Here is a 25,400-nt window from a genome sequence, read left to right as displayed (position 1 = left end):
CCGCGGCGCCATCTGCAGCGCGCCGCGGTGGCCTTACCCTCACGTCGTCTCGCAGGAGGTCCGTCCTGCCAGCCTCCCCCAGGAGTCGAAACGCTTCCCGCACCCTGGGATCCGCCATGCTCTCCGCCGCCATCCGACCACAGGTACGCTCCGCCTCACTCCGCCGCCTCACAGCTAATCCCCCTGATCTCCCGCCCGGCACCCTCTCGTCCTCCACGTTGATACCCGCTCCCACTGCCACAAACTGCCACCGCGTACGAAAACCTTAACGCTCTACCACCCCCACACCGAGAACAACGCTACAACTAAGCCCCCCGGCTGCTGGGTCACTGTCCCACGAAATGGTGCACAGTGACCCAAAATGGCCGGTTTTATGCCTACTAGCCCAAAAGGAGCCCAACCTACTAACTAGCCCAAACTCCTCTCTCCCTTCCTGTGTCCCTATCTATTTCTTCCCCCCTCCCCTCTTCCCAGGGCCCCAAACTTCCCCGGGGGGGAGAGCCTCCCTCCGGTCGGCCACCCCCCGCAAAGCCCATTATGGCACTTACATGAGAAGAAACCTCCACCTTCACAGTAGAGCGTGTGAGGAACTGGATTCAGCTTGCAGGACTTTGCATGCACGCAACATGACAACGCGACCGGGACATTATGAATACATTTTTAAGTCTAAATAACCGCAAACAAACCCATTGCCGCCCCCTCCCCCCCCCCCCAAAAAAGAACAGCACGATCTGAGTGTGATAGTATAAAGAAACAGTCCTACCTGGTCCCAGTCCTGGCTCCTTGCTAAGTGTGCACAGTTTCCTGGTGGCAGCACAGCATGGCGGGAACTGTGGTTTTCCTTTGCAAGTGAAAGCCGCGTTAGATGCCGCCGAAGGACAGGGTTGTAATCAGTGACTAAGGCGCGTAGTCCTTTGCTCTTACTTTAGTAGCCGTTAGTATTACCCGTTCTGCCAGAAGTGGTACCAAATAAGATTGGCTGCCATGTTTATTTGTTTAATTAATAAACGCCTAATGTACGTTCGTCCTGCCTGCAGATAGTTATGTAAATCACATAGATTACGAGGTCTCCGAGAATGGCAAAGGGTAAAGAGGTGACAACAGCGAAGTATATTATATCCCGCTCCGCCAAAAGTTTAACCAGAGATGAATGCTGCCATGTTCTTTAGTAATTAATTGTCTCATGCACATCCCGTCCTGCCTGCAGCCTATTAAATAAATTAAGATTCCTGGCAAATGATATGGTGAGTAGCTCATCAGGCAGTGCAATACACTAGTTACGGTGCTCGGGCACTTAAAGCTGCTTGCGACGGCCGACTCAGTGTTGCTCGCTGGTGTGTTGTAGAAATAAAACAAGAATGGACAGGAAAGGAGACGCAAGAGAGGGTAAGGGTTGCCTCTTGAAACAAGTAGAAGAAAATAAAGCGTCCGCTCTTTATTCTCCTGGGAGCTGGATCAGAAGAGTCGGAGAGATAGACGGCGCTTGAAAGGTGCTGAGCGCTGCGATCTGCCAGACTTATTTTTTGGAGCAAAAAAGATAAAGAGTGCTAATGTGCTAATCAGCTCCATTTACATTCTGCCATATAAATAACCTTCTCAGTTCTCGAACTCGTACTGCGCTGCTCCGAGTCCGAGCACAAAACACGAGACAGGGAACAGTTAGTTCCTCAATTTCCAAACCTATATTTGTGTAAACAAAACAAAAAAGAGAACCAGCCTAATGTAGGCATAGGTATGAGGCATCTGTTTCTAGATGGCAAACCCCATTTGAATACTAAACCGAATAAAAAAATGCATTCAAAAGCGCACAAAAGCTTTTTGTGAAAATGGGGCAGTTTAGCAGTAAATGGCAGTGACGTTGCACACAAGAGAGAGCAAGAAATCAAAGAACAAGCATTAGCAAAGCAACCAATCAAGCGGAAAACGAAAGCCGTGGAAAACTAGATGTGCCGGCCGGCCAGCAGTGAATAATTAAGGGAGAGAGAGGGGAGGTGCTGGGGAACAGATGGCCATGAAGCAGGGGGCGGAGCAGCGGAACCCTTTGAAGTCACGGCCTGCGGCCGTGAATAAGTGACGGCGGGGGGCGGGGCAGCGGAAGCCTTTGATGTGATGCTGCTGGGCAGGGGGAAGCTCGTGCACGAGGAGCTTGTCACGTGACTCGCTTCTCAGGAACTGTTGAGAATCCGGATCGTAAAAAGTCAGCTTTGCGGATGGACGGCATTAGGTCTCTCTCTTCGCGAGACCTAAAACGGAAGGATTAACCACTAGCAAGTAGGCATTTTGGAACGACAATCGAAGGGACAAATAAAAAGGCAATGGGGGTAGGCCGTAAACCAACAGAGTAAAGACAGCATTCTCAAAGATACAGTGCATGAGCTGCCTTGGCTTGACCTAAAACAAAAGACAGTTGTTTCTCTTTCCTGGCTGCCCTGTTTATTGACAACTCTGTCTACAGAAATTCCTGCCTTCAAGCCACAGCAAAGTCAATTTGAATTAAACACTCTCTTGTCAAATGCTTAAACCTTTTCTAATTTCTAACCAAATTGCTGTTTAGAGCATATTAAGGCAACAGGTTGAAAAGATAATTCCCTGCCACTATATTTAATTTTATGTAATAGATGTTTAACTCTTTTGGGGCTTGTTGTGTTTATGGTTCCTCTCGAACTGCATAAATACATGCTTGAGTGAGTTTGCATGGAGAAGTTACATATTTCATTTCTGATATCTCTCCCAATTTACGTGTAGATTATTTATGATGTTATGCATCATAAGAAATAAAATACTCTTAATTGTGTATAATGAGGATAATTCAAGTCACTTGGACTGTGGTACTTTTTTCTCTCTTACATTGGAACGTGTTAATTGTTTTCAATATCCTGATTAAGTATAGTTGAGGAAACATTATCTCCCATATTTAATTGTTACTTAGGCTGTCGTAAAAAAATTAGGATGGGTTACTAACATGTTTTAAAATATCTTACAAACATTAAAAAAACTAGCACATAGTTTAATGTATAAAAATAAGGTAGATATTTTAATCAAGCATTTTATAGCGCCTAAATAAATAGCTTGCCTGTTGTTTGCAAAACCATCATTAAGACAGCCATTCCTACCTTCAGAGGGCACTTTTTATGTTTTGCCCATTTCCCTTTTCTGACTGTCCAAGGATGACATTTCTTTTGAAAGGGCTGACATTTTTGGATCAATCTAGATTTCAAACCGCAAGTATTTGTTCGAATATACTTTGAATAAATTGATTTTAGAATATGGTCTAACACCTTTGTGTTATGCATTAACAACGAATTGCTTTTCATCAGGCCTGTTTAGTTGTTCAATGTGGTTTTCACATTTGTGTATCCATACAGACTACTGTAAAGAACACATGTAGTAGCAGGTGTTACCATTAACAATAATATTATTTTTCTCGTTTTGTTGCAAAATGTTTTCCCTAAAAGGAGCAATTAAATTTGGTGTGGAGGATGGATATTGAAACAATACTCAAATATAAAACGAACTTCCCACATGTTTTGCTTATTTGACGGATTCAGTGAGGCATACGTTGATGTTTAACATAAGAGGCAATATCCAAAATGGATAAGTAATCAATTGAAAACAAATTAAAACACATAAATCAGGTCTTTTGAATATTGCTGACAAAAATAGAATGCCATCTGGTGGGATGGAGAAAGGGCCGAAGGAATGCAGGCATCGATGTCCGTTCTAAGCTATCTGTCACACAGAACATCATGATAAATTGCGTTTGTTCACAGATTATGGTCAAGGTTAGTGGAGAAAGCAACATTGAGATAGGAGTCAGTACTGAATAAAAAAAAAGGTTAGAGGTTAACCTCCGTTCAGAACACAGAAAAAAGGAGACAATGGAAAGCAGTTGAGAAATAAGGTAGGTTGCAATGAGATTATTAAGAGGTTCATGTCTGCTGAAAGACCTGTCTGGTACTATTTGAAGACAAGTAGATTTCTGAAGAGTTAACGTGAAGATATTTGACCTATGTACTCCACTCCTACTGTTGTGTGAACTTCTCACTCTTCCTAAAAAATGCAAATGCACACTGTATCCAATGGGTATGGTGGCAATGGAAAGTGTGGGTGGCGTCCCAGTATCACTTTTAGCGTCCCATAGAGACCTAGGCCCCGAATGATGGTGTGTTGTGAAAGTGCAAGACTCCCCCTGTTTGATGCTTGATAATTGTTCTGCCTGCAAGCAATGGTGGAAACTGACCTAGCACACTGATCTGGGTGGCTTGCCCTTCTACCTACCAGACCCCACGACCCAGGCTTATTTCTTCCTTTGTTTACATACAGCTAGTTCTCAGGCCCAAACCCAGGAGTTTGTTAAATCTGTGTTGCACATTATTAAGTTATAGTTAACATTCAGAAATTAACATGCCTTTATAATGCTTATCCCTGTAAAACTAAGATGTTTTATTTATAGGCAATAAAATCACATTTGAAGTGGCATTAGATGTCAAAAGTGATTAGGATAGTTTGTACTGATAATTATACTAGTTAATTATGGTTTAAATGGTCAGCTGTCCTATTCCTTTCCAGTCCTATGTAGGTTGAGGCATAATTTGCATAGCTCTCTTCATGGAAAAGTATGGGAAGCCGCCATCCTACCAGGATTTGCATCCACGATGATGCAGTATTAATGCTTGGATTCCAATTTCCCTCAGGAAAATGTTAGTGGCACTGGAAGGCTGTTATCTGGATGAACCCTGTTTAGTGGCACAGCTAGATTAGTGATGAGTACTGGAGCATGCTTTGTTGTGCCTTTCTTACACGAGGAGCCAGTAAATGGGTACAGTTTACCAGGAAATAAGAATTTGTGGTCAGACTCATGATCATGGGAAAGTGATAATATATGCAGTGTGCCAATGCAGACCTAAGGAGGGATTTGATGTTTTAGTTGGAGGCATGTTATAGGTACGCCTTGGGAGTCACACTTGTAGTGCTTAGGGACAAACAGGGATAATTTCCAATTCAGGAATAGTTGGGAATAAAACTCTTCCTATACTGGCTCATTATCAGGTAAAACCCCAAAAGCCCCATTGCACCAGAGAATCTAGTTGAAGTCCAAACTAACAGTATGGTTTTAGACTTAACAGGATCTCAAAAATCAGGGAAATGCCGAATAATTGGAAAATAACAGGAAGTGCGAGAAGGTGTAGGAAGGTGTCAGCATATCAGAAGCTCGGTCAAAAGTCTTCTTGGGTCAGAGTAATGAGTGTTCGCCTATAACACACTTGCAAAAGTCAGGGGAACTCAGACAGTGTGAACTTCAGTTATTTGCACCAGAATCTCCCAAGTGACAACTCTCTGTTCGCATCATCAGGGGTTTTATCTTCCTTTCCATTCCCATGTTGTAAGCTGTAAAATCTGCATTTTCTCCCAGGCCCGACATGGGGAAAGTATTGTTCATTTTCACCTATGAGGTTTTGCAACATTAATAAATGGAAACTCTCAGTTGATGCTCTGGCTCTTCATGACTCTGGTCAAGGTCTTCCTCTCGGGCTAACTCTATCACTAGTACAGTATTGTATCTATTCCAAACTAAAACTAACAAACCATGTGAATCACAACTGCAAGGAAAATATAGGCAAGTAGAAATGGAAGAAAGCATTTCACGCAGAACAAAGTACAGGGCTAGTAATGTTAACTTAGTTTAGTAAATTAATGGTGCACATTTAAAATATGTGTGCACTTTCAAACACAAGCAAATAAAACTATCAGTACATTAGATTCATATTAAGGTTTATAAAGGTGAAGTAATCTCTCAATTTGCATGTCTCTAAATGTGACTAAGAACTACATTTAAATACAAAGGTAAAGCATTTGTAATTGCATTTATATAGCGCTTACAACCCTGACGAGGCGTCAAATCGCTTTTTCGGCGAGTAGCACTCTACTACGCAACCCATGAAGGATTAGTGTTGAATTAGTATAGTGAAATATGAAAGTACTTTTAGTAGTGGATATAAGCAAGTTATTTGGATTGAGAAGGATAGCGGAGGGATGGAAGAGGGAACAAAAGTTTGCATTTAAATAGCGTGTGTTACACCTAATGGGTTGTTGAAGCCCTTTCTTGGCGAGTAGCACACTACTCCAGAACCCATAAGGATTAGTGGTGAATTAGGATAGTGAAATATGAAAGTAATTTGAGTGGTGGATATTAATCAGTTATTTGGATTGAGAAGGATAGCGGAGGGATAGAAGAGGGCAAAAGGTTTGCATTTATATAGCGCATTGTTACCCCAGATGGGGTGTTGAAGCGCATTTTTAAGGATGGTTTCTATACAATCACCCAATTATTAAATGTCATTTACTGAATTAATGCAAAAAGAACAGTGGCTGGGCAGAATGCGGAATAATGTCATACATTCACCCCAGTACAGAGAGCTGGGTCTAAACCCATTGTTTTTTGCTCCACATGCCATTCCAGTTTGAACCCAGCCATTTGCATATCAGTCTTGACCCTGCGCCCAATGGGAACAGTCCGCCCGAACTGCCAGGCCAGGTCCTCCCTGAACTGGAAACAAGCATCCTAGGACCGGATTCGGGGTTACACTGTCATCAGCCAGGATAGCTCGACTCCATTGGCATGGAGAGCACGCGACCCATGACTGGGCATACCCGTCCCACTAGGGGTGACAAATGTATAAAGAACCATTTGTGGACAGAATGCAGAGCAATGTCATACAGTCAGCCCAGTACAGATATCTGGTCCTAAATCCATTGTTTTTGTGCTCCACATGCCATTCCAGTTAGAACCCAGCCATATGCAAATCAGTCTGCACCCTGTGCCCAACGGGAACAGTCCACCCCGAACTGCCAAGCCAGATCCTCCCTGGACTGGAAACAAGCATACTAGGACTGGTATCAGGGTTTCACCCCTCATCATCCAGGATAGCTCGACTCCAGTGGCATGGAGAGCATAGGACCCAAGTCTGGGCAGAATTCCCCAAATTAAGCTAACATGCCATGCTGTATACTTGCTTGCCATTCGTGGCAAAAGTTTACTGTGAGAGAACAGGAACAAAGCATCCATCCAGAATGCAAGAAGTTGCTATATGTGGCGCTTTTATTTTTGTGCTATTTTTTTTAACATGTAAAATGCCCTTGCATCCAAAATAGTTGTGAGGACACATTTCATGCTAAAATATAGCATCAAATGATAGCGTTGCATTTCAAATAAATGTGGGTAATTTTGCCTAATTTTTCCAAAATGTAACATAATTACCCAAAACGAAAATTACGTGAATTCGCGCACCACTAGGTCTTTTTCTTGCAGGTCATCTCAGCCTTCTGTTCTTCCAAGGTTAGTAAAATTATGACATCTTAGTAAAATACAGGTTACAGGTTATTTTATGATTTTTTAAATAATAAATCAGCAAACTGTGTATGAAAAACGTATCATTTTTTCAACTCTAACTAGAAATAAATATTTTTATGAGAAGGTTGAATTTACTCCCTTGCTGGCTCTCTTTGCCTGCCTCTCCTTTGCCCGTCTTTAATCCTAACTGCTGCAGAACACACAATGCTTATGAGCTATTATTAAAAGATTTTCCCTATGTTCTGCATTCTCATTAACATTTGACAGTGTACATAGAGAATTGTTGCAAACAAAAATTACAATATTCCCATAAATATGTAAAACAAACAAAGACTATGGGCCTGATTGCAACTTTTGGCAGTGCAGGAGTGGGCGGCATGCCACCACCATTCTTCCGCACCACCAGGAGTCGCTGCCGCCCACCCACCAGATTACAAGTCATTTTGTGGTCTGGCTGGTGGGTGGGTGGTGGTCCTGCGGTGGCGATGTATAAAGGCTCGTTGTAAGCCTTAAGCAGCGCTGCTGTGGGACTGCTAGGGCATGTTCCAGCACCAAAAGAAATGCACCATGTCTAGCATTCCTTCCCATTCAGGCACTGGGGTGCAAAACTACTGGGGGCACAACATGTGCCCCATGCATGAATCCCTTTGCACAGGGGCAAGATGGGGCTGGAGGAAGAACTCGATTCAACTGCTGGCAGTGAGAAAAGTCGTAATGTGCTTGTTGGTGCCCTAGGACACCACTAAGCATATCGCAGCCCTCAGACCACCGCAGTTCCCTGGCGGTTGTGGCAGTGCAATGGTGGTCTGACTGCTAAAGACATAATAGGGCAGTCAGACAGCCAGTGCGGTGGTGGCTACACCGCCATGCCCCCACAAGTCTGGCAGTCCTCGGACCACCCGACTCGTAATCAATAAATCAAGTGACTTGTAAAGTGTGACTACTCATCTGTAAGGGTCTCAAGGTGCTGGTGGGGACTGCTGATCTATTGCAGGCACTGTGGTTCAGTTGAAGAGCCAGGTCTTGATGTACTTCCTGAATTGGGGCAGTGAGTGTGATTGCCTTAGGTGGAGAGGCAGGGTGTTCCAGGTCTTTGTGGCGAAGTAGGAGAAGGATCTTACCCCATCCGTTGTGTTGCAGAGCAGAAGTCACTGGTGGGTGTGTGGAATGTGAGGCTGTGGTTGAGGTATGCACATCCTGCGTCATGTATGGCTTTGCATGTGTGTGTGAGGAGCTTAGAAATGACTCATTTGTTGACATTGAGCCAGTGGAGGTCTCTCAGGTGGCTGGTGATGTGACTGCGAGGGGGGTATTGAGGATGAGTCTGGTGTAGGCGTTCTGGATGCATTAAAGTTTCTTGAGGAGTTTCTGGGAGATGCCGGCATGGCATAGAGTGTGTTGCCATAATAGAGTCTGCTGCTGATGAGTGTGTGAGTGTCCTCCTTTCTGGACCTTGTGGGGATCCACTGGAAGATCTTTCGGAGCAGGCGTAGCGTGTGGAAACAGGATGATGAGACAGCATCGATCTGGTGATTCATTGTGAGTGAGAAGTCCAAGATGATGCCAAGATTTTGTGCATGGTCTGGGGGTGTGAGGGGATCCAAGATCAGCGGGCCACCAGGAGTCGTCCCAGGCAGAGAGGTTGGAGCCCAGGATGAGGACTTAAGTCTTCTCTACGTTTAGCTTGAGGCAGCTGTCCTTCATCTAAGTGGTGACAGCCTTCATCCTGTCGAGGAAGGTGTTCTTGGCGACTATGTTCATTGTGAGGGAGACTATCAGCTGGGTGTTGTCGGCATAGGAGACGATGTTGAGTCCATGGTTCCTGACGATGACTGCGAGCGGGCCATGTTGAAGAGAGTGGGTTTCTGAGGCACTCCACAGCTGATCTCTGTGGGTTCAGAGTAAAACAGTGGTAGCCTGACTCTCTGTGTTTGGCCTGTGAGGAAGGAGTGACTCCATTCCAGGGCATTTTTGAGAATGCCAGCCTTGTGGAGTCTTGTGCATAGGGTGCAGTGGGAGATGGTGTCTAAGGCGGATGAGAGGTCCATGAGGATGAGGGATTCAGTTTCACCAGTTGTCAAGGAGGGTGTGGACGTCGTCTGTGGCGGTGAGCAGGGTGGTCTGGGTACTGTGATTGCTTCAAAAACCAGATTGGGAGAGTCCAAGATGTGGTTTGCTTCGATGAACCTGGAAAGTTGGGCTTTGATGACCTTGGCTGGAAAGGGGAGCAGATAGATGGGTCTGATGTTCATAAGGTTGTTCGGGTTAGCAGATGGTTAATTCAGCAAGTGGTTGATCTCTGCTTGTCTCCGGTCTTTCAGGAATGTGGTACAGTTGATAAAGCAGTTAATGGTGCCGCAGAGCTCGGGGCGGTGGCGGTGCCGGCTCCGTTGAAGATGTGGTGTAGGCAGGGGTCTGAGGGTGATCCGGAGTGGATGCTCTTTATGATTTTGAGGGTGTCGTCAGTGGTGAGGGGTGTCCAGCAGGGCAGGGTCTGCTGGGTCTGGTGTCATTGGGTGTGGTGGTTGCGAATGGGGGGAGAGGGACTTAGGTATTGAGGCCATTGAAGCTGTTGTAGATCTCTTTAATACTGTGGTGGAAGAAGGTGCGAAGGTTGTTGCAGAGGTCTTGGTGGGTGGGATGTCTGTAGCAACTGTGCTGAGTGTGGTGAAGTCTTTGACCACCGCTAAAAGTTATTTGCTATTGTGTTCATTGGTATTGATATTTATTTCTAGGGCCGCTGTCTTTGTTGTTCTATGAGGTGGTGATGTGTGGTGATGTGTAATGAGAGTGGTTTTGAAGGCAGAGCGGTCTTCTGGGGTCTTGCTGCTCCTCCATCTCTGTTCGAGCAGCCTACAGGTGGGTCTGGACTCGTGAAGGGTGGGAGGGAACCAGGTGGCTGTTTTGGAGTGTGGTTTGCCTGGAACTTTCTTGAGAGGAGCCAGTTTGTTGGCGCATTTGGGGATCCATTGGTGGAGGTTGCGAGCTTAGGTATTAGCTTCTGCGGAAGTCAGAGGTGGGGTTTTGCTGAGGGAGGTGGATAGCTGTTGTTCGGTGACCTTGTTCTGTGAGGATATCGGTGGGCGTGGTGGTTTACAGTGCGTTTGGTGAAGGAGAAGTGGACACAGCGGTGTCTGTCCAAGCGAGCTCAGACTTGTGGCTGAAGGAGATGTTATTGCTGACAAGAAGACGGGGTCAAGCGTGTCATGTGTGATTTTTGATGAGTCATTTTTGGAGTAAAGCTGACTCAGGTATGCACTTGCGTGCAAAATTATTGCAAGATACTGCAGGAACGGTTTTTCAAAGTACTTGCAAATAAAACCTAAGAAAGGTTTTTCTTGCATAGAAAATGTTCGTGCTTTACTGGGGGCAACTCATACTGATAGGAGAAAACTCTACAAGATTGAAGGTTTAGGGAAAAGGATGGACTCCATGAACCACAGGGAGGCTGATAAACAGTACCTCCATGACAATGTGTTTGCGTAATATAAACTTTGAATACTCCTACTCCACTGTGGGTGCTTTTCACTTGTATTTGAAGAACACACCATGATCTGCAAATATTTTTGGATATAGCTATGAACTCGGAAATGCTTCTCAAACCAATTTGCTAATAAAGCACTTTATGGTACAGTTTTTTTAAATAACAAAACTCGTTAAAAGTCCAGTACAAAAAAGTTAAAACTTTGATTAATGGCTGAGCACGTAATGCACATGTATGTAAAAGCAGGACCGATGCTTACTCTATTTCTTCTATCCTAGACTCCTGGAGTTTTATACTAAGATATCAATGTTTAGAATAAATTGGCTGCCCCCATATTGTTAGGTAGGTTTGGAGGCATAGTATTATATCGACATTTCCCCTGTATGCCTGTCTTGATAACGTTGTGGTTGCCAATATTTTGAAGCTGATATAAACAAAGATCAGTATTATTGACCTCTCTATTGGGACATATAACTGTGGAGGGGCAATGGAGTCGAGAATGAAATTTGTCCAGCTAGTCAGTGGTCTAACACTGGCCTCTGCATGTGGGGTACACTTTGTTGGAGTCAGTCACCTGTTGTAAGGTGCGTTGCTGTACTGGATGTAGTGTCCTGCTGGACACGTTCTAGTGTTCAGCCTTGTGTTTGCACCCCACACCATACACCCAACCATCACAGATGTCACCAATCGAGGCCGTTTCACTGGAGCGAAAACCCAGCAGGTATCTAAAAGTGCCACTTTAATGCCAGCATTGCATAGCTTCTCTTCTTTTCATCCTGGCATCACCGGTAGCTAGTGGCAGGTGAACACAGGCTGCCTTTAATTGCGCAGATCCAGCCCTTTCAAAATAGCAATAAAAGTGCTTCTTTAATTATTGTTCCCTTGAAAGGTCACTGCCAATTGATTTGGGACAAAGAGACTTGGAAGAGGAGGGAGACGCTCTTAGTGCTCTGCCTGCTGTTTAGGATTCAGAAATCGCAAGATTTGTCACCAATAATAATTCTCTGCAAAGGCGTGAACAAGTCTTAGAAAAATGAAAGCTTTGCTGACAGCTGGTATTAGCCACAGTTCAGTTTCTCCCATCTCGACATCTTATTTGTAGGGATATGTGTTTTCGCTGCTGTACAATACGGTGGTTTTAATGTATGATCCCTCCCATGTGACATTAATGGTTCCCTCCCTCTCCCCTTCCTCAGGCTCCTCAGTGACGCAGCTGCTCGCCCGGGATCTGGACGACGACATACTGGTCTACGGAGTGGTGGGGGAAGAAGCCCGAAGATTCTTTGCTGTGGAGAGTGATTCAGGGGTGGTCTGGCTCAGGCAGCCCCTGGATAGAGAGGTATCTAATTTGAATACTTGTAAAAAAAAAATTCAATAAAATAATTTTGAAATAAAAAAAAAAAAAAGGAAATGTGGGGCTGGCTTCATGGGCAATTCCAGGATTCATCGAAGCAACTCAATTGTAACCAATGAAAATGAAGTGACTTGCATTTCTGACGAGGCAACTTTAATTACTATGTTTACGTTAATGATGATGTTTTCATTCCAAAACGAGATACCTAGATCATGCGTTTCCTGGGATTATATATATGCATTGCTGTGATAGCTTCTTCTTTTTTTAACCACAGAGCTGTCTCCTTTGATGTAGCCTATATAAGCACTCAAAGTAACATAAACACTTCTCAAATGTTCTGCATGATACTTGTAGAACTACCATTTTTAGGCCTAGAATGTCAATGCAGTTGTCTCTCATTCCTTATTTAGAATTTTAAACAATACAAAAACACAAATAAATCAAAGCTAAAATCCAATAATAAATCACAAATGATTTATAATTCATAAAATAGTTAAAAACGTACTGGTTTACAAGCATTTTTTCCTAAAAATTCATCGCCTTTATTCCGTAACCGAAAGGCACATTTAAAAAAAGTACCAACTGAAGAACACACCATGGGAGCAAATCCAGTATTTGTAAAGCACAAACTAATCACCCCTTAGGGTCTCAAGGAGCTGGGGGCTGTTGGGGAGATTAGGTAAGCTATTACCCAGAGTCACATGGTGCTGAGCTGAGCTGCCACCAGTGCCGAGGATCAAACCGTGAACCCAACCCTCCAGAGTGAGCTGTTCCAGCCATAGTGCCACACCTCTCCCCAAGTAGATAACATACATAAGAAGCAAAGTGCCAGTCTATACTGATAAAATCGATTTTGTTTTAAAATTGATATTAAAAATGTGTGCCTGGGAAAATACTTATAAATAAAAATGTTCCATAGACTGAAGGAAGACCTCGTCACAGGGACAAATTCAAATAGACGCTGAGTTATATTGGCCAAGGGAAAAACCCAGATGACTCCCAGCAGGGGCGGTGCACCACAGCCTTTCCCAGGTATTCTTGACCAAATCTAAATAGTGTTCTGTGCCATGACAGATTTGGATCATGACATTTTCCCTAACAGTAGGTTTTTTATATTCTTCCTCATCAGGATTTGCCCTACAGAGAGTTGTAAATGCATTTTTGACAACTTCACTGTCTCCCTTACCTATCAATTGAGGGGAAGTAAACAATTCAGGCCTGCCCACTGCTTTAGTAATACTGTTTATATAGTTTAGCCATTCCGTTGTATGACCCCACTTCAAGCTAGACAGTCAGTAATTACCATATCATTAAAGCTAGACCACTGCAGCTGCCGGTACAGGGAAGCGCAGTTAGGCTGGGGTGGGGCAGGGTGGGAAGGGGGTAAGCTGACAACCAAAGGAATAGGTATAATTAAATAAATAAATAATACCTATTCTGTCATCTGTCGGCTTCCCCCCTGGCGTGCGCTGCCCCTGCCCGCCTGACCCTGATTACCTGTGCCGGCCGCCGCTGGCTAGCCTGCTCTTTTACCCAAATGGAGATCCAGAGGAGAAATGGTACTAACGTAATAGAGTCCTCAATATGAGGAAGGTCCAGTTCCTTATTTATATAAAAATGTGGACAAGATGGTGGGGGGTCCTACCAGGTGCTTCAGACGCGGGTTTCCTCCTGTTGTAGTATAGCACATTTTCAGTAGCCCCAGATAGTTAACCCGTAGGATAAGACTAGGAAGAACTTGCGTTTATACATTTTCACAATAGGCAGCACTGGGTTATTTTCTACCTCACTGGCTAAGTCAAAATCACCCCGCAGACTCTTGTGCAAGATACAAAATGATCAAGAGCTCGGTCTTTTAAGTCACCCCCAAATGCACGAAATCATTCACTCTTGTGATAGGATAGTGATTTGCCTGACCTTATGATGCTGATTATCACAGACCATGTAATGTGTTTTAGAGATGAACTTAACAAACTTATCAACAACATTTCTCAAACCATCAGGGGTGGGCAATTAAAACGGCGTCATCTGCACATAGCAGTGTTGAAACAATCTGGGACCCTACCCTTAGCAAGTCCTTGCCATTGGCGATCAAAAAGTCACCCAGCCCAGAACAAAAAGTACAACTGTTAAACAGACCTTTTTATTTACGATGTACTTGAAGAAGAATTTCGATCCACCTCCTTCATACGGTGACGTTTTCTAACCAGACTGTTGCAGCCATTAGTCAGAGACTTTATCAATCACTACCTAACTAAGCCTAGATTGCTCTCTTAATAGACTCTACTGGCTTTTAGGGCTATCTTTCCATCTCCAATGGAGTGCTTGCATTATTCTGCAGCAAAGCGTGCAACTATAGCCCCCTTTGTCCCTCCAGCTGGCTCTTTTCCATGTGTTTCACTGATTCTTCTCTCCTGACCCTTCCTCGTTTCCCTGTGTACTCCTCATTCCTCCTGCCCCTCCAATTCCTCTTGTTCCTCCTCTTGCCACCCTGTGCAATCTCCCTCACTCCTTCGCGTGTGTGCTCCTTGTTCTATCAGCCTGGCTCTCTCCCGTAATTCCTTCCTTCTCCTCCCTCCTTCCCTTTCCTCCCTCCTGTAGAGTCCTAGCATGAACACGGTCTAGTGTTCAGGAGTGCTGTAACACACTTTACACACACCCACCACAGACGTCATGGTGTCACATGACACTGCTAATAAAAGGGGCCGAGCGCACGTGCTCGAGGCCATTCCCACTACCCCTAACTGGTGTCTGTGTCCACATCATTGCTGCTAGCTACCATGCGGGCCTAGGGCCCTCCCCAACACTACAATGGCGACGAGGCCGGTAGTGCAGCCCATGCGTGCCACTACCCACTGCTAATCTACAAGAAAAAGGGGAAGAGAGCTGCCCGCCTAGAGGGCATCCCCTGCAGCGAGGCGCAGCGTGCCGAGAAGCCGGTGGGCACGTCGGAGCCCCGCAGTGACCGGGAGCCCCACAGCAAGCCGACCGGAGCCCACCCGCGTTGACCGCCACCACCGAGTGCCACCAAGCAAGAGCGGACCGCCCAGTGCCCACCTGCGACGGCCGCGTGGCTGAAGACCCCCACCGGAAAGGTGCACGGGCCTGGCGGAGCCCACCCGCCGCGACCGCGACGGAGCATCTGGCCCGCCGGCCGAAGGTGAGCCCCAGGGGCGAAGTGCCCGCCATGAACTGCGCCACTAAATAAGCAGCGCCAGCGGAGCCCACCCGCGGCCTGCCCGAGTCGTCCCCCGCCCCCGCCGCGTGTGTGCTTAGAAGCGGCGGGGCACAGAGACTGACGACCGCGTGAAATAAAGTGCGGCCTGACCCGCAATCACCAAAAACAACGAGGGGGAGGGAGCGGAGTAGCTAACCGCCTCCCGACCCCCCTCGCAACGTGATCCGGGCCAGCGGAGCCCACCCGCGGCCCGCCGGTGGCTCCCGAACAAAGACACTACAAGCCAGGCCAGCGGAGCCCACCCGCGGCCGGCCGGCGGCACCCCCGACAAAGGACACGCACTGCAGAACCAACGGAGCCCACCCGCGGCCTACAACAAGCATGGCAGGTCCCCGCCGCGCAGCGTGTGCAAAGTGAAGCTGCTGCGGCGGGAGACCGGAAAGTGGAGCCTGCAGGGCCGGATCGTTACCGGCGTGTAAATAGGCAGAGCCGGCGGAGCCTACCCGCGGCCTGCCTCAAGCGCCCCCGCCCGAAGGCAAAGTGATAGGAGCGACGCGCTTCCCCCCCCCTCACCTGAGGGAAGCATCTACACCCCAATGCCCCCACAAACAGGCGCTCACCCTGCACAGTGACACACCACACTGCCGCAAACATCAGCCCCTCTCCCAAGCCCCCGGAGAGCAGCAGGACAGCTTCGGAACAGAGCCAGTAAGCTCCGAGGGCAATGTCGACTTTTCCCCGCCCCGCGCAGCGTGTGCAATGAGGAGCTGCGGGGGTGGGCTGCGAGCGAAAAGTGGAGCTGAACGCCGCGGGCGCTGACACAAATATGCCCCCACCTGCCAGAATAATGAAAACACCTATAATCGGCCAGCACTGCTGAAAGCAACCATAACTGTGCCCAGGGACACTGGCTGCCACGCACAGACACTCCTATGTGCCACATCTCTAAATGGAAAGTGCCGGTGCACCCGGCAAGCTTCAGAACGTTTTGCATCTCTGCCCCCATAAGTGAAAAGGAAGAGACTCACCGGGAGGACAGTTTGAAGGACAGTTGGAAACAAGTTCCCAGCAGCAGCCCCAGCCCCTGTGCACTGGGAAAAACAGTAGAGTGCACATTAGGGAAGACAAGACCCACAAGACAGGCTGCTACCAAGAATCCAGCTTCACTGCCACCCAGTGGCCAAAAGCAAAATTGCACCTGCATCCATAAGGACAAACCAAGCATTGCACAACATAAGCTCAATCAGCAGCAGCTATGGGGCAACAGACTGAGTACCGCCCCAACGAAAGCGCCAAACCTCACGCAGCAAGTAAGTGCGCAACAGCGCAGGTGACACCCACACACACCAGCAAGGAGTCGGCGGCTGCCACTTCCAACGCGACGTGGGAAGAGGCGCGAACGTCTCACTTAACATCCAAGCACTGACGTCTGGAGGAAACGACTGCCAAGCACTGGAAGAACGTCCAGGGAAAAGACTGCCGCAATCAAAGGACGGAGAGAGCAGCGACGCCTTGTGGCCACAGGCGCTCACCGCAGCATCAACTACTCCCGCCAACGGTCCAAAGCATCAAGTACCTGACGACAGCCAAAGCAGCAAGTAACCAACGTCATGCAACAGGCGTCCCAGAACCCTGAACAGTAAGTGCGCAAACAACGCGCCACGTGGCGACGCACAGCCACCGCAAGCGAAAGAAGAGCGCAGGCCGCGCCATCGCGCAGAACAATTATCACGCACGACCACACGACGTGGCGCCTCCCAGGAGCCGATCCGCAGAATGATCGCCCATCAAGTGCTGACCCACAACGGGTCCCCCAGGAACTGTTGTAGCGCAAAGTCCGACAGGACGACCGAAAGCAACCTGCCAGGCATCGGCAGAAGTGGACCACCAACCAGTCCAGGACGTTCAACCATGAAAAGGTCTCCGGGCGTGGACCCCCGAACGTCACTAACAAGCATTAAGAAAAGAAAACACCAAGAAAAGAAAGTTTGCGACACCAACTCTGGCTGCTGAGGAAGAAGAAGAAAGTGTCCCCGACGGGGACAAGACCAGGGGTACACATGCAGAGTGCGCGCACTGCATGGAGGACCCAGGTCAGGAGTGAAGACACAAGATCGGTCCAAGTGATGTCGCGAAGCAGGAGGAAGAAAAGGAGAGATCTGAGTGGCACATCTGCCACCGTGAAAAGGAAGGAAGAAAAGAAGAGATCTGAGTGGCACGTCTACCACCGCGAAAAGGAAGAAGAGGAGAGATCCGAGTGGCACATCTGCCACCGTGAAAAAGAAGGAAGAAAAGAAGAGATCTGAGTGGCACGTCTGCCACTGTGAAAAGGAAGGAAGAAAAGGAGAGATCTGAGTGGCACGTCTGCCACCGTGAAAAGGAAGGAAGCATATCCATGTGGCCTGTTGCCACAGTTAAGAGTAGAAGGAGGAGTCAGTGTGAAGCAACGTCCCCACGGTGAACCAACTAAGGAAAGAGAGAGGAGTGCAGGAAGACCTCTCACACTCCCGAAGAGAAGGAAGGCGACAAGTGCCAGGACAACGGTGCGAGGAACACGAGGCCGGAAGAACACCAGTGGCAAAGAAGACCAGCTGACAGACGATGTTTCCGCACGCCCAGGATCTGCGGAGAGGAGCAAGCGAGACCGTTTGTGACATCCACCTTTGGGGTCACACGGACACTGGACACATGCCAGCCATGGTGACTCAGGGGCAGAGGCCTCCGGGACGCAGTCCCCGCGACGAGAGACGGTCCTCCGACGCCCATCCGAAAGGTCCGGGGAGGGCGAAGATATCGCAAGCAAAGACAGAAACCAACAGCTACCTCGGGACGAGGCTGCGGAATCTGAGGTGAGGCACATGGACTGCCCCATACCCCCACTGACGGCGGCGCAGGAGCAACCTGATGTGGCACATCCAGCCCAGCGCAAATCCGAGAAAGAGGACCTCAAGGATATCCCGTGGCAGGGGAACACCGACAAGAGGGGTCATCCTAGTGAGAGGGATGCCTTGCAACGGATCTGCCTTTTGCCAAGTAGGACACAGACTACGAGTGAAGCTAAGGCCGAGACCGGAAATCGTGCATCATTCCCCGGCGAACGGCAAGAACTCTAACTGCACCCGTCGCCATGGAAGTTAGCAAAAGAAGGACTGTGAGGACAAATTCTGCCGCAGAGTCGTCAATAGACTGGTTCCATCGAGCACCCCCAAACCGGTGCCACTGTGAACTGACGTTCCCCGCAGCAGATTGAACATTATCTGTGATGCCAAGCAGCGGCGGATAAAAGGACTCAGCGGAAGTTGAACACTTTACTGCATCCTGATACAGTTTGTTTTTCCCACAGGTTGATTTCTGTATGTGGGTTTTTGCGATTAAAAAATGGGAGGGATGTAGAGTCCTAGCATGAACACGGTCTAGTGTTCAGGAGTGCTGTAACACACTTTACACACACCCACCACAGACGTCATGGTGTCACATGACGCTGCTAATAAAAGGGGCCGAGCGCACGTGCTCGAGGCCATTCCCACTACCCCTAACTGGTGTCTGTGTCCACATCATTGCTGCTAGCTACCATGCGGGCCTAGGGCCCTCCCCAACACTACACCTCCTTCCCTGGGTACTGCCATCAGAGATATCTGTGCTATATCTATCCTCACCCACTACCACTTGTGCTGAGCACATTTATTTTTCATAAAACATTAATCAATATTTGCCAAATATTCATAAACGCATGTTCATTTCATGAAGTACGCTGCTTTATGTACAATATGTACTACCTGTTGTTTTGTAAAACCTTGCACGGGCAGTCAGACTTTAAGTCCATTTGATGTAAGTGACCACCCAGCTCGTAGATGGCTGTTACGTTTGTGTGCTGTTTGGCTCTTACATATTTCGCCCTTATTTGTCCGAGGTAAGCAACGCATATATTGATCGGGCCACATTGGCCCTGGCTTCCTACATTACGCTTTATGTGTTCCGAGTCTGTGAGGTGCCGGTTTTGTCCTCTGCTAGTTTACATTTGCTGTGCTTTTAAACATTATACATTTGCGATCCTTTTAGGTAATGATGCTATCCAATTTCGGTGATTTGTGAGGAATTTGGATGCAGTGGTGTATCTGTTTCCATCGTCCTACAAACCCTCTTGTTACTACTAGCTACCATTCTCTCCCATCAGCTTCTCTTTAGTGTCAGTATTTTTTCTGTTGAGAAAAGTAGCATTATATAAGTAGTATATTGATTAAAAGAACCTAGAGGTATGCAAACTTCTCTTCTTTCACAGAGATAACACAGTGTCCAAGAGAAGTGGCAATTAGATGGTCAGGTGCCAAATATTTCAAACAAAACAAAAAATAGAAAGCTGGGCACGATTTTTTTCTTAGAAAAGCACTGCCTGCGCTGCCGATTACCATGGTTGCTAACTACCAATTGTTGTCTTGTTTTCTTACCGGTTTCTTTCACCACACTCTCTGTGACACTCTTGTATTGTTACTACCGAATTCTCCTTTTGTCAATATTTTCCCTTTCTTTTTCCTCCTTCGTTCTCCTTTTCTTTGGGTTCTCTATTTCGTTCTGAGTCAAAGTCTCATGATAAAAAATACTTCTCTTCCCCGTAAGTAAGTGACTGTGCCCGCCACCTGCAAGGAAAGGCGCAAATAAAAACACTGGGCTGTAGATCAAGAAATGTCTGATGTAACATTCAGGCCTCATTCAGCCATTCAGCAATAATCCAGTTCTAATGTGGGAAAAACACGTATTCTAACATAGGAGTAGACTGCATGAACCTTTTTGCAGTGAAACCTCCTAAAGTTCAGAAGCGCATCTTGCCAGTGTGTGGTATGCCTCTGTATTAGTCCAAAGAGCTGATCATCAATAATCTTTGCGCATCAAAGAGAAGGTAGTGAAATATGAGAATAACTTAGCTGCTCAAACATCTACTTTTAATTACACGTTGCTTCCCTCCATTAATCGCATTATTGATGCCAATAGAGACTGAATTCAATTGTTTTCTTTCTAAGTATGACTTTCGGCCTGATTTAGAGTTTGGCAGATGGGTTACTCGATTACAAAGGTAACAGATATCCTGTCCACCTTATTACACGTGCCATAGGATAAACTGGACTTGTAATAAGGCTGGTGGGAGATCCATCATGTTTATGATACAATATTATTAGAAGAAGGATCCACGCAAGTCCAGAGAACAGCATTTATTTTTCAGGATTTATGGAAGTAAAGGAGAGGTGCAGGGATTACTGAGAGTGAAGTGCTCAGCACCAACTGACGTGTCCCAGCTAACCTCCACCAAAATCCTTGCCGCCATACGTTCCTCATTACACCATCAACATTCCACCCATGTCCCAAACACCTTTTCCCCTATAATACAGTCCACAAAACTACCAAACAAGAAAATGATAGAAACATTACAAATGCATACAACTATCACAACTACATGCACATATTTATCTAAACAAAGTACAGGGCTGACACAGGATGGCTACCCCTACAAATAACCATCAAAGCGACTAGGCAGTTTCTTCTCTCTTGCACAACGCTGAACACATACCTCACCTTCCCTAGCACTTCACCGCACATCCACATCACTCTCGCTGTTTACCACTTTTCCCCGATTCTCATTCAATACAATATCAGGTTTTCCATAGCCTATCATGTACCCACATTCCCTACCATCCTCACAACTAGCCTCCCCAGCACACCTCTTTATTCTACACACAAACTCATGCAACGTAGATTCCACACTCTCCCATCCTTAAGTTTGAGAGTAGTTCCAAAAACCTTGAGTACCTTCAAAGGTTCCGAACAACCAGATTCACCTTTTTTTACACAGGTATACCACCCCACAGTTATGGCAGGCATTCTTCTCTGGAGATTCTGTTAACTCTTGGTTTGTTTGTGTAACATGTTCACTCTCCTTCTCGTTTCATGATCCACTTGCACACTACAAAATGCCTCAATTATATTTTTCAACCACCATGGAACCATATTGGAAGAAGGCTTCCTTCCTCTTAACAACTCAAAAGGCATCCTACCTAGCACAGAATGTGGAGTAATTCAGTAAGACATCAACAGATTCTGAAGGGAGGTTTTCCACAGTGAGACAGATTTCAAAGCTAATTGAAAAGCTTCCTTTGTAACTCTGCTGAAATGTTCCACTTGACCATTACCTTCTGAATAGTACAGTGACATCTTCACATGTTTAATATCAGAACTCTGCAAAAACACTTTCATTTTTTCTGATGTCAGCTGCATACCATTGTCAGAAACTAGCAATGCAGGAATACCTTCCCTTGAAAAAATCCCCAAAAAAATTCAATGACCATATCTGTGGTCACTTTACTCCCATGCTCACTTCTGGCCATTTCGAATAGTAATCAATAAGTACTGTGGTATAAGTCTCCCATGAAAATAAAGCAGAAAAAGGCACCATAAAGTCTGTAGCCAGCTTGTGCCAAGGTCAGTCCAGTAACTCCACTCTTGTCAAGGGTACATTCAAACGTTTAGCAACCTTGTCACTTGCACTTCACACTCTGCAACTTCTTACCCAACGGGCAACCATGACATCCAAACTTGGCCACCAAAAATTATTGTTAATCTTCCTTCTTGTGCTAGACATTCCTCAGTGTCCTTCATGCCGTAGTTTAATATTACTTTCAGGTACTCCACAAGGGGGTAAGTAATGTACCCTCTCAACACAATATCTTTGCACATAATGTATCCTTAAACTTCCAAAACACACTACATTCTCTACGTAGTTTACTTTCTCTAGGCCAGCCACCCGAAATGTACTCCTTTATAGTACTCAACATCCTTCGTCATCTCCCACATTCACACCAATTCTGACAATTCTTGCTCACTTCCACACTCCTTTCCTCTACACATCACAATGTCCATATAAGTAAAAGCAAAGAAAAACCAAAGGTGGTGATGGACGGAACGTTGACAATACAAACACTCACCCCCAGTCAACTGATCTGGGTTTAATCCATCACCGTTCTTTAGCTCACTCCGCCACCCCAGTTCATACATGGCCATATGCAAGCATATGCAAATCAGTCTGACCCTGTGCCTCATGGGAACAGTCCAGCCCGAACTGCCAAGCCATGTCTTCCCTGGCCCGTAATCAAGCTTCCCAGGACCAGTTTCTGGCATTACAGCCGTCTTCAGCCGGGCTTTCTTGACTCCAGTGGCAAAGTGAGCAAGGGACTCACGTCTGAGCATACCCTGACAACTTAGGGCGAACAAAGAAAAACCAAAGGTGATGATGGACGGAGCGTTGACAGTACAAACACTCACCCCCAGTCACCTGATCTGGGTCTAATCCATCACCGTTCTTTAGCTCATTCCGCCACCCCAGTTCAGACATGGCCATATGCAAATCAGTCTGACCCTGTGCCTCATGGGAACAGTCCAGCCCGAACTGCCAAGCCATGTCTTCCCTGGACCGGAATCAAGCTTCCCAGGACAGGTTTCTGGCATTACAGCCGTCTTCAGCCGGGCTTGCTTGACTCCAGTGGTAAAGTGAGCAAGGGACTCACGTCTGAGCATACCCTGCCAACTTAGGGCGAACCAAGAAAAGCCAAAGGTGGTGATGGACGGAGCGTTGACAATACAAACACTCACCCCCAGTCAACTGATCTGGGTTTAATCCATCACCGTTCTTTAGCTCACTCCGCCACCCCAGTTCACTACTGGGGTCAAGCTATCCAGGCTGATGACGGCTGATAGCCAGAAACCGGTCCTTGGATGCTTGATTCCGGTCCAGGAAAGACATGGCTTGGCAGTTCGGGCTGGACTGTTCCCATGAGGCACAGGGTCAAGGCTGATTTGCATATGGCCATGTCTCACCTGGGGTGGTGTGGAGTGCAAAAAAACAATGGATTTAGGCCCAGATCTCTGTACTGGGGTGAATGTATGACATTGTTCTGCATTCTGTCCATCAATTGTTGCTTTTGCATATAAGTAAAAGCTACATCATATTCATTCTCACTAGCTACAAATTCATCCTCACCATCAAATGGTAACAGTGATAGCCTATCTGCAACACTTTTATTTTTCCTTGGCACATTCTCAACTTTGTAATGAAACATTTTCAATTTAGATGCCTACCTTTCCAGTCTTGTAGTCAGATTCTAGTCCCTACCTCGTTTCAAAATGTTAACCAGCGGTTTACGTCAGGTGCAGATTTTGAACTTCCTTCCCCATCTATATAACCAGAACTGTTCCACTGTCCACATGGCTGTAAGCAGCTCCTTCTCAATAACTAAGTGACTATGCTCCTTTTGGGACAGTGCGAGAAGCGTATGCCACAGTCCATTCTGCCCAATTTATTTTGGGAGATAAAACCACACCAACTTCATAACAACTGACATCAACAGATATTACACACTCCACCTCCTATGGCAAATGAGCTTAAACAAGGTGCCAGCAATATTTTATTCTTAATTGCATTGAAACCTTTTTTTCGCTCTTGGGACCAGCAACATTTCACATTTTTCTTCAATAAGGCCTGCAAATCCTCTACCTTAGTGAAAAGATTTCTAAAAACCGTGAATATAATTGTCAGCCCTAAAAAGAACCTCAATTGATCCGTATTTTTTGGTTCAGGGGAATTACCCATTGCTTCACCATGGCTGATTTTATGTCAAATTCTTTCCCTGGGTATCACATGACCTAAATATTCAACTTGATGCTTCCTAAAAGTACACTTCTCTTTTTTCACTGTCAAACCATTCTCCATGAGTGCTAACTAGACCTGTTTCAAATTGTTATCATGCTCATATTGATCTTTACCAAGTACTAAAATGGCATCTTGGAATACTTCAGCACACTTTATCCCTAACAAAAGTCTGGTAATTTCTCATTAGAAAACATTGAAGCACTTGTGAGATGAAAAGGCATCCTTTTTTACTCGAACATTCCTTCAAGTGTTATGAAAGCTGTGCAGTGCTTGGATTCATCTTCTGACTTGATTTGTTTATACAAGCTTGTGAGCGCAAACGTTGAAAGCATAGGTGCATCACCAATTGAGGACATCATTTCTTGATGATTAGGATGAGGAAATGTGTCCAGTCAAATGACTTCATTTAAACACTGAAACTCCCCTCAAAGCATTAAATTTCTATTGGACTTAGGAGAAATTACTACTAGAGGAAAGCCAATCGGAGCTCTCAACCGGCTCTAGGAGCTCATTTTTACATAAATCCTGCAATATTTCCTTCCATCTGTCTATATAATTCAAGGGTATATTCTAAATTATTGTCTAATTGGCCTACAAAACTATTGTAAGTTTGAACCATTACATTTTGACCAACTGACCACCAAACACACAGGGAAACTCATTCTTCAAATCCATACATTCTACATCTACCTCATTTTTAACTTGTATAACATCAAGCACTGAATAAAAGGCGGGTTAATGCAAGGATTTATTTTCATACCTAGCTACATTATGTGAGGTCAATCCAAAATCATAGCCCTCTTGGTAGCCACATAAATCTTGCCGTAGTAGCTTCTGGAAACAAATTCTAGATTTGCCAACATGAACACCGGCATGGGAATCCTATGGCCAGAATAACTACCTAGGCTGGCATCAGATTCACACAATTCCCTAGCATACTATAGCCTGTCAAACATGGCCTTGTTACCAAGCAGACAAATCAACCAAGTTTCAGTTTGTATTCCATTTATGCTTACAGTACAGCTGGGAACTTTCAGAGTTTTCTTTCCCTCACCCATCAGATTATCCTGTACACTCAACACAACTCCCTGCGTACTCACTTCCTAATCCTCAACATCTCTGCAATATTATTAACTCTCCTACGTACACTCTTACACACTCTGCTAAACGGACCTTCTTACACATACTTGCCTACTGCAGGACACATTTTAGAATTAGTCAAATAGCTACTCAACCTGCACCTATAACATATCAACCCCTTTCCAGCAGAACACATCATTCATTACTTTTGGTTTCACAAATCATTTCAATACTTTAAGTTTCTGTCAGTCTTATTTGGCA

The sequence above is a fragment of the Lissotriton helveticus genome, chromosome 5_1, assembly GCF_964261635.1.
Source record: "Lissotriton helveticus chromosome 5_1, aLisHel1.1, whole genome shotgun sequence".
In the NCBI taxonomy this organism is placed as follows: domain Eukaryota; kingdom Metazoa; phylum Chordata; class Amphibia; order Caudata; family Salamandridae; genus Lissotriton; species Lissotriton helveticus.
The sequence above is the reverse complement of the archived record's forward strand: the minus strand, read 5'-3'. Positions refer to the sequence as shown.